The 13,549-nt window shown below is 33.9% G+C and overlaps 1 protein-coding gene across 2 annotated transcripts in view; it reads right to left on the bottom strand.

The window, feature by feature from the left end:
* DHRSX (dehydrogenase/reductase X-linked) overlaps positions 1-13,549 on the bottom strand; it is a 346,627-nt gene that overhangs the window by 310,896 nt on the left and 22,182 nt on the right. Inside the window, exon 1 of one of the 2 annotated variants that reach the window (XM_074300238.1) lies at positions 7,626-7,849. The exons of the other annotated variant lie outside the window; for it this stretch is intronic. The gene's annotated coding sequence lies outside the window, so the exon portion shown is untranslated. Of the gene's footprint in view, positions 1-7,625; positions 7,850-13,549 lie in introns of those variants that run through there. 2 annotated transcript variants of the gene reach the window in all.

The raw sequence follows: 13,549 nt of genomic DNA, 5'->3' as shown, positions 1-13,549 counted from the left end.
GATTGTCAAAAACTTGAATGAAGCCAGGGAAACCAGGAGGCACAGAGATAAGGGGGAGACAGAGAAAATAGCCAGAAAAAAATGTCCAAAGCTGAGAGATGAAGTGTCTTATTTGAAGAACAACAAGGAAGCCTGTGTTACTGGATCAAGAATATGATGGAGAAGTGTAAGAAAACTGGATAAGTAGGGGTAGGTGGATAGGGTAGGTTATGAAGAGCTTTGAATGTCAAACAAAGAATAGAATTTGCTAGGTCTTCACAGCAGGCATGGATGGTATTTAAATAAGATCTCCTCAAAAACAATACACTGAATATAGTAGAATTTAAAAAAAACAAAGTTCAATTTGCATTCTGGGAGGGAAGACTCTGGAGCTGACAACTTCCCTCAGGGCTATTCTTTCCTTCTTTCCAGATAGATCCTGGTCTGTGTTAAATGTTTTGTTTTATGTTGTAACTACTCAGTCAATGTATGTCACTTGTTTATGACTTGTTTGGTTCAGAGCTCTGCTAAATTAAGAAATTTGGGAATTACTTAGTATAAAATTTGCTTATGATTTTATACTTTTAAAAACTGGCACTCAGGTAGTTTAAATTTAGGCATGGATTGGATTAAGCTATCCTAGATAAGGCCTCTGGAGAACAAAAGGAGTTTGTGCTAATTGCTTTGAACTCTGGCTAGAAAAATATCTGATTAGGAATTTAAGGATGGTTTTAAAATTGTGGGAAATAATTTTATTATTGCCTTTGCATGCCGTATTTGTTCTGAGTATTCTTTTGGGTAGTTTTAAATTGTGGGAAATAATTTTACTGTTGCCTATGCAGGCTAAATTTAGTTATCTTTGAATGTAAGATCTTAAGAACTTGTTGGAGTGAAGTTTTGTTAAGTTACCTGAAAGGGATCACATGTCTCTAATTAGGCAAAGACAAGTTAGGCTTTTCTAAAGACTTTAACATTGGCCAAAGTTAGAGCTTAGGAAAAGTCCACTGGGAAGGGCAGTCACGTGAAATCCTTACCTCCACTTCCACCCCCACCCCACTAAAGGTTGCGAAGGGTAAGGATCTTTTGTCTTCAAAGGTGAAGATTAAACTCACCCCCACTGCTCTCTGCTACTTCAGCTACAGAGCACCTCGTGAGCCTGGGATGAAGGTTAGTTCACCTTCCTTCCCCCCTGCCTCTTTGGAGGTGGAGTAGGGGGAAGAGTGGTCTTGTGGAATTCACACACACACACACACACACACACACACTTCCAGATTTCAAGAGATAGGCCCGATTTTAAGTTAATTGAGTTATAATTTGGTAGGGTCATTTCTAAAGGTTTAAAGGATAATTTTAAGAATTAGATTCTTTTCTGTAGAATTGGGTATTCTATATAAGTTTAATTGATTACATCCTGAGTTATGCCCATCATTTAAAGGGCTTCTGAAAGTAATAGTTTTTCCTTGTCCTTTTGAAAATGTTTCTGTTAAACATGAAAGATAACTTGTAAACTTCCTGAAACAAATTTATTACTGTTATCAATTTAAGGTTATGGTATTTCTAAAAGTTTAATATTTTTAAGAACCTCTTGGATTCTTTTAGGATAATCTAAGTTTTAATTGTATTGGCTCATCCTGAGGTCATTTAAAGAGCCTCTGAAAATAATATTTTTTTGGTCTTTTTGAAAATGTTTCTGTTATGGACAATATGTAATTTGGAATATTTGTCCATGCATTGGGTATTTTTATAGGAAACTGATATGTATGCATAATGTTCATTTATGGGAACATCTACTTAGACATGAAAGAAGTGAACTTACTGAGACAAATTCTTACTGTCATAAATATATATTTAAAATATATATTTGATTCTGTTTTGCTGAAAGTTAAGTTTTAACTGCTTATGTTATGGTTGTGTCCCTGAATTTTTTTCCTCCTGTAACTAATTTCTATGATCAGATCAATGGTCAATAAGAAACTGTTAATGCAATTCAATTATGTCATACCTTGCTATTTCCAATTTGGTTATATGGTACACTTTGCTATTTCCAATTTGGTTACATGTAATCATTATATCCTCAATACTTGGCAAATGAGTATTTACCCTGATCATTTTTATCTCTTAAGGATTATTTGTGTCTGGATATTCAGGTTTGTAAATAATGAGAGGACAAAAGCCTAACTGCTGTTTTATCTGTTGGGAAGCTATTGGCCAGTTCATACTGGCCTCTTCACATTTTGTATCAGTCTGTTCTAACCTTTTTTGTTAGATTTGTGGTTTTTATCCTAGATTTTGGTCAAATTACAGGTACTGACTTGCTTCTAGGACCTAGATCAGCTTTGATTGCCAGCACGCCAGGCCACACCAAGTATATCCTCTGCATGGATTGGGAGTCTCCTTCCAGAGTCCAGCCTGAAGCAGTTTTCATCCCTTATTCCCTGGATGGATTGATACGGGGAATTTAGGAACCCTGACTGAGTCAACTATTACTGTGTGTTTAAAATTTGGGATGGATTTGTTAAAACTGTAACTATTTCTGTATGTTGGAGAGATTTTTAGGAAACTTACTGTTCTGTTGTATAGGAATGTATAGGAATTGTGATTCACTCTTGGGATTTATATGTGGAATGGTCATTTGATAATTCTTTTTTCCATGAGAACAGGTATTTACCTGGGTTTTAATGGCTTAGAATGACTACAAATAACAATTGTTTTTATTTTCTATTCTGGCCAGAAACTTTGAGAATCTTCTCTTCCCAGATATTTTGTGATGATGAACTAGGCCATCTTTTGTCTCAATTCTTAACCTGACCATTAGTCACAGCATTACTTCGGATAAACTGAGACCTAAGAAAGACAAAGGTCAGAGTTATCCCTGCAACCATCCAATTAATTGTCTTAACTCTTGCCTTGCCTACCACCACTCTGGAGGAGAGACTGAGGCTAATGCTTTTATGTAGCTGTCTCACTTAAATCCAATTCACTTGCAAACTTGTCAAAAAATCATGATTTCATTGGTCCTCTTCCAAAAGAAAGGGCAAACAATAACTGTTCCACAATGTCAACTGATAAAATACCAAGTTCAGATAGTTCAGTCCCAAATTGTGAATGTCAGTTTCTTAAATTGCTTTCTTCTTTGGGAAATAAATATTCAAAGTAAACTAAAATAACCCATACAAAAAAAGATTTCCTATCTTCTCAATTTTTAGATTTTTTTTCATTAATTGTAAATATTCTGATGTGCAAGTATACAGTACAATCAAATCTTCAATGTTGATTACTAGGAGAAAATCTCAGCAATTACACTATTCTGAATAAGAGTTCAGCCAAAAAACTATAAGAGTAAAAACAATACTTGTTTAGGTTCTAAAATAACATATAAATGGTGTCTCAGGTCACAAACACATTACTTTAGTTCTTAAGCCAGCAACTCAAAGGCTTGGCCTCTATCTCCCTTTTGTCTTCTGGTTACTGCTATATCCAAATATTCCATACAGGTATATAAAAGGTATCACATTCCACAGTGCAAAGAGCTATAACTAATTGCTGATTGCAAACAGCTACATTGGCAAATTTAAACCAGCTAAGTAGAGCACACTGAATGAGCTTGGTAAGGAGAGTTGCTGACAAATCAATTTGTCAGAGCTGAAGGGATCATAGCTCTCATTCTCTAAGATTTAACAAACTCAAATTTAACAAGTTGGCACCTTGATTCATGTTAAATTTTTATGTTTTACACGAAAGACCATGGCTTGATTTGCTTTTTGAATCAGAAGCAAACAATAATATCTCACTAAATTTACATAGGAAGTGATTCAACCAGAAGGACCACATATGGGAACATCCAAGACACCAGATTCAAACATAAGGTATCAAGATAACACTTCAGTAGGGTTGATATCAGCATTTTTATAGATGAAGGGAAGAGGGGGAGGAAAGGGAGAGAGAATGAACTTAATTCTCCTCAGAATTGGCTCAAGTAGTAAATAACATAGTCACTAAGGGGACAGAAATCTATCTTAACCTTCAGGAAAATAGGAAGAAATAGGATATGGAAAGGGGGGGGAGGGTGATAAAAGAGAAGGCATATTGAGAAAGGGAGTGTTTAGTAGCAAAATACTTTTTGAGGAAGGACAGGGTGAAAGGAGAGAGAGAATAAATGGGGAGAAATACAGTTAGCCACAGAAATTGCTTTCTGTTCAAAGAATTTTGAAGCAAATTTCTCTGATAAAGCCTCATTTCTCAAACACGGAAGGAACTGAATCAAATTTATAAAAAAGTAAGTGCCATGCCCCAATTGATAAATGATCAGAAGATATGATCTGTACCCAAAGAGCTATAAATTTCCCTGTGATATGTATTTATGATGAAATATTATCGTTCTCTGGAAAATAATAAACAGGATGTTCTCAGAAAAAAAAAAAAAACAACTGTAAAGTCCTCCATGAACAAAGTGAAATATACTGTATACAAAATAATAGTAATGTTCTGGAATGACCAGCTGTAAATGACTTTGCTATTCTCAGTAGTACAATCCACAATTATTCTGAAGGACTTATGATAAATTTTATTATAAAAAGTTCTATCCATATCCAGAGAAGGAAGTGATTGTGTCTTAATACAAACTGAATCATTCTCTCTTTCTCACTCTCTTTCTTTTTGACTTAATTTTTCTTGAGGTTTTTTATTTTCCTTAGAGTGAGAGATCTGTTTTCTTTCACAACTTGACTTTTATGAAAATGTTTTGCATAATAGCACATAATAGTTTCTTAATTGTGAGTGGGGATAAGGGAGAGAACTTAAAACTCAAAAATCTTAAAAACAAATGTAAAAAAAAAAAAAAAAAAACTCTTCTAAACCTACCTTAGCAAAAATATTAATTAAATAAAAGGCACCCAAATGTGGGACTTAAGAAACACAAGAAACAAAGAAGCAGCAGTGCTCTAGAGCTATTTATGAGTAGGATCCTCCCATAGTTCCTTTGGTAATCCACTGGGAAGGAAAGGGAGAAGAGACCTGGTAAGACTTTTTACTCAGGGTAATTAAATGGGCCAAAACATCAAAGGGCTGAGCCAGGAAACTGATAAAAGACTTATAATGCCTGTTCTGACTACAATTCTTTTCTCATTTTGAAAGTTTGTCTCCATGACATCTGACAAGCTTCAACACCTGCTATAGTACCATTTGTACTCCCCAGAATACATACTCAGATACCTTAGCATGTGGACTTAGATAACAGCTAATGCATAAACTTACTGACCATGCTATGGAGGAAAATAATCACACTCCCATAAAACAAAAAATGAGGAATTGTTAAGGACCATGCCTAGGTGAAGGGGCAGGTCAATTCTCCAAGAGCTTCCACAACTATGAATCATAATACTTGAAGGAGTTGCAAAGCAGCTCCTTGTGGATTGGTAATGAAATAAACTGGAGGCAGAGGGAAGAGGAGAGAAGTCAGAGAACACAACTTCCTGTGAGTCTCCTTGTATCATCATCATCCCCTCACATGAAGAGATCCATTCTACAAGTCTGAGTTAGACCTTCAGCAGCCACTGGCAGGTGGTTCCCGTATCACAACAAATAAATTCAAAAAAGAAAAAAAAAAAAAAAAAAAGGAAATTCTATGATCTCAAATTAAAATATATATATTTCCTTCCCCCAATTAACAAGAACCACAACAATCACCCAAAACAAATAGGAAAAACAAATTGCAATTCCTTTTATAAGTGCATGACCAATGCTGATTTGAATTTTGGAACTCTCCAGCTTTTGAATTTCATTTTGTCTTTATATTCTATTACCCAGCAAAATACCTTGCACATAGCAGAGGAGTTGACAAATTCTATTGTTATTGTTTTGGTGGCTATTGGTATAATTCCTCTTAGCATCTGGATCCTGAAGATCTCTTCCTTCAAGAAGGAAGAATAGAAAAAGACAGGCTCTAGAAAGGTCAAGAATCTAGTCACATTGAAAACTCAATATAATGCAGTTTACAAATCTACAGTGTCTGATCCCATGATTCTTAGGGTTATTCTCGATTATCTTTGTTTGGAGAAAGGGGACATGGAATCAGTTTAGCAAATCAGGGCAGTTTGGTGCAGTGCATAGAGTACACAGCAAAAAAGGTTCAAATTCATCTTCCAAAATGATTTTGTGTTTCACCTTATGTCAGTTAATTTCTCTGAGTTTCATCTGCTCATCTGTTTAGAGTTTTAAGAAGAATAAAGACAAGATATTATTGCTTATTTCCTAGTAAATACTAACAAACAGTAGCAATTCATTTTAGATCAGGAAAAGGAATAACATTATATCACATCACAAAAAGGATAGTCTAGGTATTTGTTTTTACATTTATCCATTCAGTAAACACTAATTAAGGACTTATTTTGTGCATAGCACTGTGATTGGCCCTGGGAAAGTGACAAAAGTGTAACTATATCATCCTGGAGCTTTAGATCTAAGAAGAGAAAGGAATATAAATACTAATAAGAAGATTGACAATATCACATGAGGTATGCATTAAATTTTGAAAACAAAGTACAAGGTATGGGGTTAAGAGCAAAGGTCATTCACCTACTGAGAAAATCAGAAATAGCTTGGGAGAGAAAGTGTAATTTCAGATGGACTTCAAAAGATGAAAAGAGATTTCTGTATAGAAAAACCCTATCTCTCTCTTCCACACAAAGCTGATCAAATGTCTAAAAATATGCCAGGAGAAAAAAATAAATAAGACCATAATGAATCAAAAGCAAGCTCCTTCTCCAAGATCAGAACCAGGATCAGATAAAAAAAAAAAAAAATTGGAAATTCTGAAGATATATAGAAAGACCTTGCCAAGAAAACTAGCTCAGGAACAGAAAAACTCAAAAACTGAGCATGAGATTTAGATAAAGTAAAAAGGAATTTAAAAGATTATTTAATTCAGGAACTGCTATAATGATCATGCTCATTACTATTATTATTAGAATAGAAGACAGTACAATCTCTATTTTGTATTTCTCATTACTGTGAGACAGGCATCATATGCTCATAGTTCTAAGGTTAAAAAGAACTAAAAATACTATCTGGTACCATCATTTTAGAAAAAAGGGTTCAGTGGCCTGGGAATTTGACAAAGTTAACACAGATACTAAGCATTTCCCTGCTTTTTTGACCCCTTTTCACAATGCAAAATCATGAGAGCAGAAAATTGTGCTGTAAGGAATCTCTTAAATCATATACTTCAATTCCCTAATTTTAAAAAAGAAGAAACTGAAGAATAGAGATTTAGATACTTGTCAAAATCACACAGTTTAGGAAATGGCATAATCGGGATTCAAACTCCCTGAAGTCATTTAACTATAAATCCTGCATTCTTTCTACTATATCAAAATAAATAGGTGCCTGAAGTAGGGATAGATGATCAAGAAGTTCCCCCAGCTATGGGAAGATAGCAGCCAGCAGGCTAATTTGAAGAAAAAGGTCTATAGTAATATATTTGAAAAAAAAAATGCAGAGAAGGGGGCAAAAACATGTGTATTTTTCTACATGCATGTGTGTGTATATATACTTCTTTTCATTATACTCAAAATAATATATATATATGTATGTATGTCTATGGTAAACATAGACACACACACTATGTCTATCTCCTCTTTATCACTCACCAGAATTGGCCTTCTTACTGTTCCTCTCATCCCACCTCCCATCTCCCAATGCAGGTAAGTGTCACAGTGGATGGGGGTGCTGGGCCTGAAACCAGAAAAACCTCATTCAAATGTTGCCTCTAATACATTCTAGCAATATGCACATGAATAAGTCATTTAATCTTTCTAAACCTCAAGTAACTCTCTAAGACTTAGTTACTGATGGGTTACGTTGGTGAAGGGAATTCACAAATGGTTAAAGTAATAAAGAGACATGCCACTAATGTAAAAAAAAAAAAAAAAAAGGGAGGGGGGGGAGGGACCATTTGGCAAAACATCACCATGAGGCAAAGCCTTAAAAATTAATAATGATATCTGAGGTAGAGGATGGCCCCTGTTGCTGGGGCCTGCTGTTGACTCAAAAGAAACAAAATGTAATACTTGTTCATAGTTCCTTATGATATATACCTATGCCTTCCCTGTTTCTAGGATTCCAACTTGAGATTAAAGTGATACTAACTGAATATTGCATTAGCCTAGAAGTGTACACTCAGCCTAGATACTAACACATATTCCATCACTTAGCAACCAATTAAGTCTGGACCTGCTCTTTAATTATCTGATTTTGAAATGTTTGCTCAATCCCCAGAAAGATTCTTTTAAACAAAACTTCAAGCAAGGATCCTTCCCCACTACTTTCAAATAAATTGGTTTTGTTGTTGTTGTTGTTGTTGTTGTTGTTGTTGTTTGTTTGTTTTTGATTTTTTTTCCCCCTCTAAGTAATGGCATGAAGGCAGACAAGAATCAATCGAAAAGAATATCTTGTTCAGATACAGACTGAACTGAATGACATCCAGGAACGCTTCCTATTCTCTACCTTTTGTGGGAGTTTTAAACTTGCTGAGCAATAAGAGACTGCATACTACCATGGTAATCTTTACAGACACTGGAGAGCCTCAAGACCTATTAAGAACACTTAAAGATATAGTAAATTGTCCTAGAATGGCTTCAAGGAAAAAAGGATAATGACCTCAAGTTATTTCCAGAGAATAAAAATTCTAGGGGGCTACTGGCTCATCCATGTGGCCCCAAAGCAATGAATTAAGTGGTGAGACCTTAAAAGGCATGCATTTATCTTGGATTTATTCTAATTCTTCCACTAAAGGCCTACCCAGATGCTTCATAATTTTTTCCTGGTGACCATGAGTTCTCAGGGGGTCTCAGAGAAAAGTAAACTCTGGTAGATCCTACCAAGCTAAATGGCTACAATTATGGGGCCACCAACAATAATCTCCCCACCATATTGTAGAAAGCCAATCTTCCCAGAACTAGGAGATCATTATACACTTCAACAACAATAGTGTATGAGGATGTATTCTGATGGAAGTGGATTGGATATCTTCAACATAGAGAAGAGCTAATCCAATTCCAATTGATTAATGATGGGCAGAATCAGCTATATCCAGAAAAGGAACACTGGGAAATGAGTATAAACTGTTTGCATTTTTTTGTTTTTCTTCCCAGGTTATTTTTACCTTCTGAATCCAATTTTTCCTGTGCAACAACAACAACAACAACAAAAAATTCGGTTGTGCACATATATATTGTATCTAAGATATACTATAACATATTTAATATGTATGGGAATGCCTGCCATCTAGGGGAGGGGGTGGAGGGAAGGAGGGGAAATTCGGAACAGAAGGGAGTACAAGGGATAATGTAAAAAATTACCTTATGCATATGTACAGTCAAAAAATGTTATAATTATAAAACTAATTTTAAAAAATGAGCTGGATGAAAAAAAAAAACAAAAGATAAGAAAGCCAGTCTTCCCTAAAAGTTCTAGAAGCCCTCTACACAGCCTTAGTAAACATTCCTTGGTCAGGAACTCTTCTGAATCCAGATACATTCATAATCAAGGTACCCTTTCATCAACAACATCTGACAGTTTGTTGCTGGATTCCAGGAACTGCTCTTTCTTTTAAATTTTTATTTAATATTTATTATCCTTTGATGTTGCTTATATTTCTTCATGTATACCTCCTCTTTCCCAAAAGCTATGTCTTATAACAATGAATAAAAAAGTTTCACAGTCAAGGTCTCCCCTTTCTTACTTACATCTCTTCCATTCATTTATTATTTTCTGTGATTTCCCACTAACCAAATGTCATCAGTGGTATGAGAATTTGAATTCTTGTACTATACCCAAGCATAATGCTACAAATTCATAAATTTCCCAATGCTTCATGTTAAAAAAAAAAAAAAGACTGAAAATCATCTCAATGATTTTCAAAATATGATCCAAGGATCACTCGTAGTCCTAAGGTTGGATTAAAATATTCAAGTAAAACATGCTGATATCTGCATAATGTTCCAATCAGAACAGAAAATTAGAATAGAGAACAATTATTTATCTCTAAGTGACTCTGGAAGTTGTGTCTTGAAAGCAATGGACAGAATTATTATGCTGCTACCATCTAGAATAAGGAGAAGACAATGGAAACTATGTATGATATTAAGGTCTAAAGAATAGACGGGAGGAGATGACCCATGGAAATCTCGAACAGCTGATAGTCTGAAACTATAGTTTTGCTTATTTTACTTACCATTTATGCTTTGCTAAGTTTTCTCTTCCTTTCCCTCTCCATCTTCAGTTGGAAATGGTCAGGAATCTGAGAGATAAGCTGTCTGGCCCAAAGGCCAAGTCCATGAGTGGAAATACTGATAGGATAGCAGGAAAGTAAGTGGATATTTTGTGGTATCAAGGAGGAGCAAATGCCACAAATGATCTGAAAATTACTGCCCTGATTCAGAGATCTATAAACCATTATGTTTGAGAATCATTTGATTTCAGTTCAAATGAGGTCCTGAATAAACACCAAAATGGATAAAATAACATAAAGAACTTTTTCCTCAGAGGTAAGAGAAAAGAAATTCTGCTATTAAGAAAAACAATTTGATAGTTATTAAATTATTAAAAGCACAAACTCAAAATCACTAGTGTTCAATTTTCAAGTACAACTGATTTGGACTTTTTGAGAAGCAATATCTAATTTTTCTGCTTTGGGTTTTTAGCAAATATATTGGTAAACTGTTGGAATATATGAAAATAATGTTTTCATTCCATTAGCTATTTATCTGTGTACTATAAGAAATACATGATTGACCTATAATGACCCTTTATACATATATATATATATATATACACATATAATTATATATTAATACAAACTTCTATGTCAATACACACTAGCCTTGAAGAATTTAAACAAAGAGATTCATGTATTAAAGAGGCAATTACTATTTTGAAGGCTGATTAAAAAAAAAAGAATTATATTTCAGCATCACTATGACATATATGGAAGAAACTAGCTAACCATGCTCTTAGAAACAGTATTAGAACTCCTATAGGAATGGTCTAAAGCAAACCTAAATTTAAAAGGAATGTCATAGTTGTTATTTAGATAAAAGATCTTAGCTAAACTAATAATAAATAAAAACTAATAGTAATAAAACTAAAAGTCAGAGCTATGGAAAGCAAGCTGGATTGAGAAACAAGAAATCTGGGTTCTACTATTGGATCTCTCACTAACAAGCTAAAAAACATCTTAGCTACCACTCTCTAAGCCTATTTGCTTATCTATAAAAGATATGCTCTCCAAAGATCTTTTCATTTCTAATTATCTAGGGCTTAAGGAAATGGATTCCTAAACTGCATCTGGTCCCAATGATTAGAATGACAGTTGAGCTGATAATACAAGGTTTGAGAGGTTTTCAGGTTTGTTCTTTGTCCCTGCGCTCATTTCCTTATTGCCAAGGACAGCATCAGGCCATAGTGCATCCCCAAAAATTCTGGCACTTCAATGAATCTAGCATAACTGTTCCCCAATTTAAAAAAAACCCTTCAGTTCAGAGGAAGGAAAATTTAATAATTCGATCTATATAGTCAGATCGATTCAACACATGTACATTCAAAAGTAGGTAACTACCTCCAATCTCACAAGTTGCTTTAGTTTGTCAGAGGACTTTCCCTTCTTGACATTATTGACAACTTCTTATTTTTCCTTAAATTCAACATATTTCATATAGGAATCAAGGAATCATCCTTAGATTTGGACTTCACTGGAATATCATGAGCAAATCACTTCACTTCTTGAAGGTAGTTTCTTCAGCTATCAAACAAACAATAACATTTCTACTCCCTACCTTGAAGAGTTGTGAGGTACTATTTATGTTGTCTAAAGCAAAAACCCTTAAAATATAGGTCACATAACTGAATGTGGCAGTCATGAAAAATTTGGCAACAGTAAAGTTTCTAAATATGATAACCAAAAATTAATTCAAAATCAAACACATAATGGATCTATTTCTGTCAGTGCTTGTCCATGCTGTATCATGAGATCTCATTGCAGCATAGGTTCTTTGCACTGTGTAAACCCTGCCAAAAACAGCTCATCTCAGATTCAAAATGGGATCACATAAAAATTTCTTGAGAGAAAAAGGATTGTAAGTGAGAAAAGTTTAAGAAGGCCTGCTCTAAAACATTAAGTAAAATTTAATTATTATAAGGTAGTATTTAAAATAAATTTTTTAATTAAAAAGTTATTCAAAATACTTTGTTTATTCTTGCTACTATATTAAAAAAAAATTTTTAAGACCAGGAATTATGCTTTATTTTACATTGTATTCTCCAATAGCATTGGGCACACTCTACAGAACATGGCCTCTTAATTTATTTCAAGAAATAAAACTGTATTTGTTAAACACAAAGGAAATAGAAAAATGCTAGAATGACATTTAGGATTCTCTTTCAGGGAAGTTGCTGCTGCTGTTATGAGTAACATAACATTAACATATGATTAACATATGAAGAAAAAGGACTACAGACCTATGATTTTTCTTCATGATGATTTATTTTTAAAATAATGCATATCAAGATCTCTCTGTTTCAGTTTCATGGAAGTGAAGTGACTATAGCAATATCTTGATTTGTGTCGAAAGCCAAATTGATTCCACTTTTGCAAAGAACTTCCAAAAACAAAAGATGATGAAAGATGTATTAGTAATCTAATTCATATTCTAAATGTTTTCATTAAGATTCTTTCCTCAAAAAAGTTATAAATATTTCATCTATAGGGAAAAAAAAAAAAACTTTACACTCTAAGGAATCATGTTATTTTCATTAGAAAATAAGCCTCCCAGAATGTGAATTTCAACACAAAAAAGTAAACTTAATATAGTCTCATATTCTGTGATATTAATGAGTTGTCTAATAAACAAAAGGTAATGTCATATAGAGGGAAAAGTTCAAAGCCTATGATATTTATTATCTATGTGACTGAGCCCATTACTCCCATGACCTCCATTTCTTCATCTGCAAAAATCAACAGGATTGCATTATTATATCCTCTGGGGTCTTATTATTCTACTTAATAACTATTTGATGAACTGAACTGTTTTTATATTGATTACAAGTTTTAATTAAAATCAACTACTCCTTTCCATTATTTTATATATTAGAAAATGTAGTTCATAAGGGATCTGCTCAGTCACATCAGTAGTAAATAATAGAACTTGTATTCAAATTCAGATCTAATTAAATTCTGAAAATTCTTTTCATACACCTAGCTGCTCTTAAAGGTTTGTCAAAATTGTACTATCACAACTTTTGATTTCAACCATTCCAAAATCTTTCCAAATTAAAGTTTTATATAAAAAAGTCAAACTTCAAGGCAAATAAATGCTCATGATTTAAAAAATGCACTAATTTCCTCTCACCCCTTTCCTTAAAGTAGGGTTACATATCATGAGATCTCAAAGATATAAAGATAGCATTAGTTGGCACTCATCACTACCTGGCAATATATGAAAGAACTATCTAAAAAGTAAAGGAAGGAGAGGAAGCAGAGGAGAGTGGATAGAGAGCCAACATCACCTTACACACA

This window comes from Sminthopsis crassicaudata, chromosome 3, assembly GCF_048593235.1.
Source record: "Sminthopsis crassicaudata isolate SCR6 chromosome 3, ASM4859323v1, whole genome shotgun sequence".
Lineage (NCBI taxonomy): Eukaryota > Metazoa > Chordata > Mammalia > Dasyuromorphia > Dasyuridae > Sminthopsis > Sminthopsis crassicaudata.
Note: the sequence above shows the minus strand (reverse complement) of the source record. Positions and strands in the feature narration are given on the sequence as shown.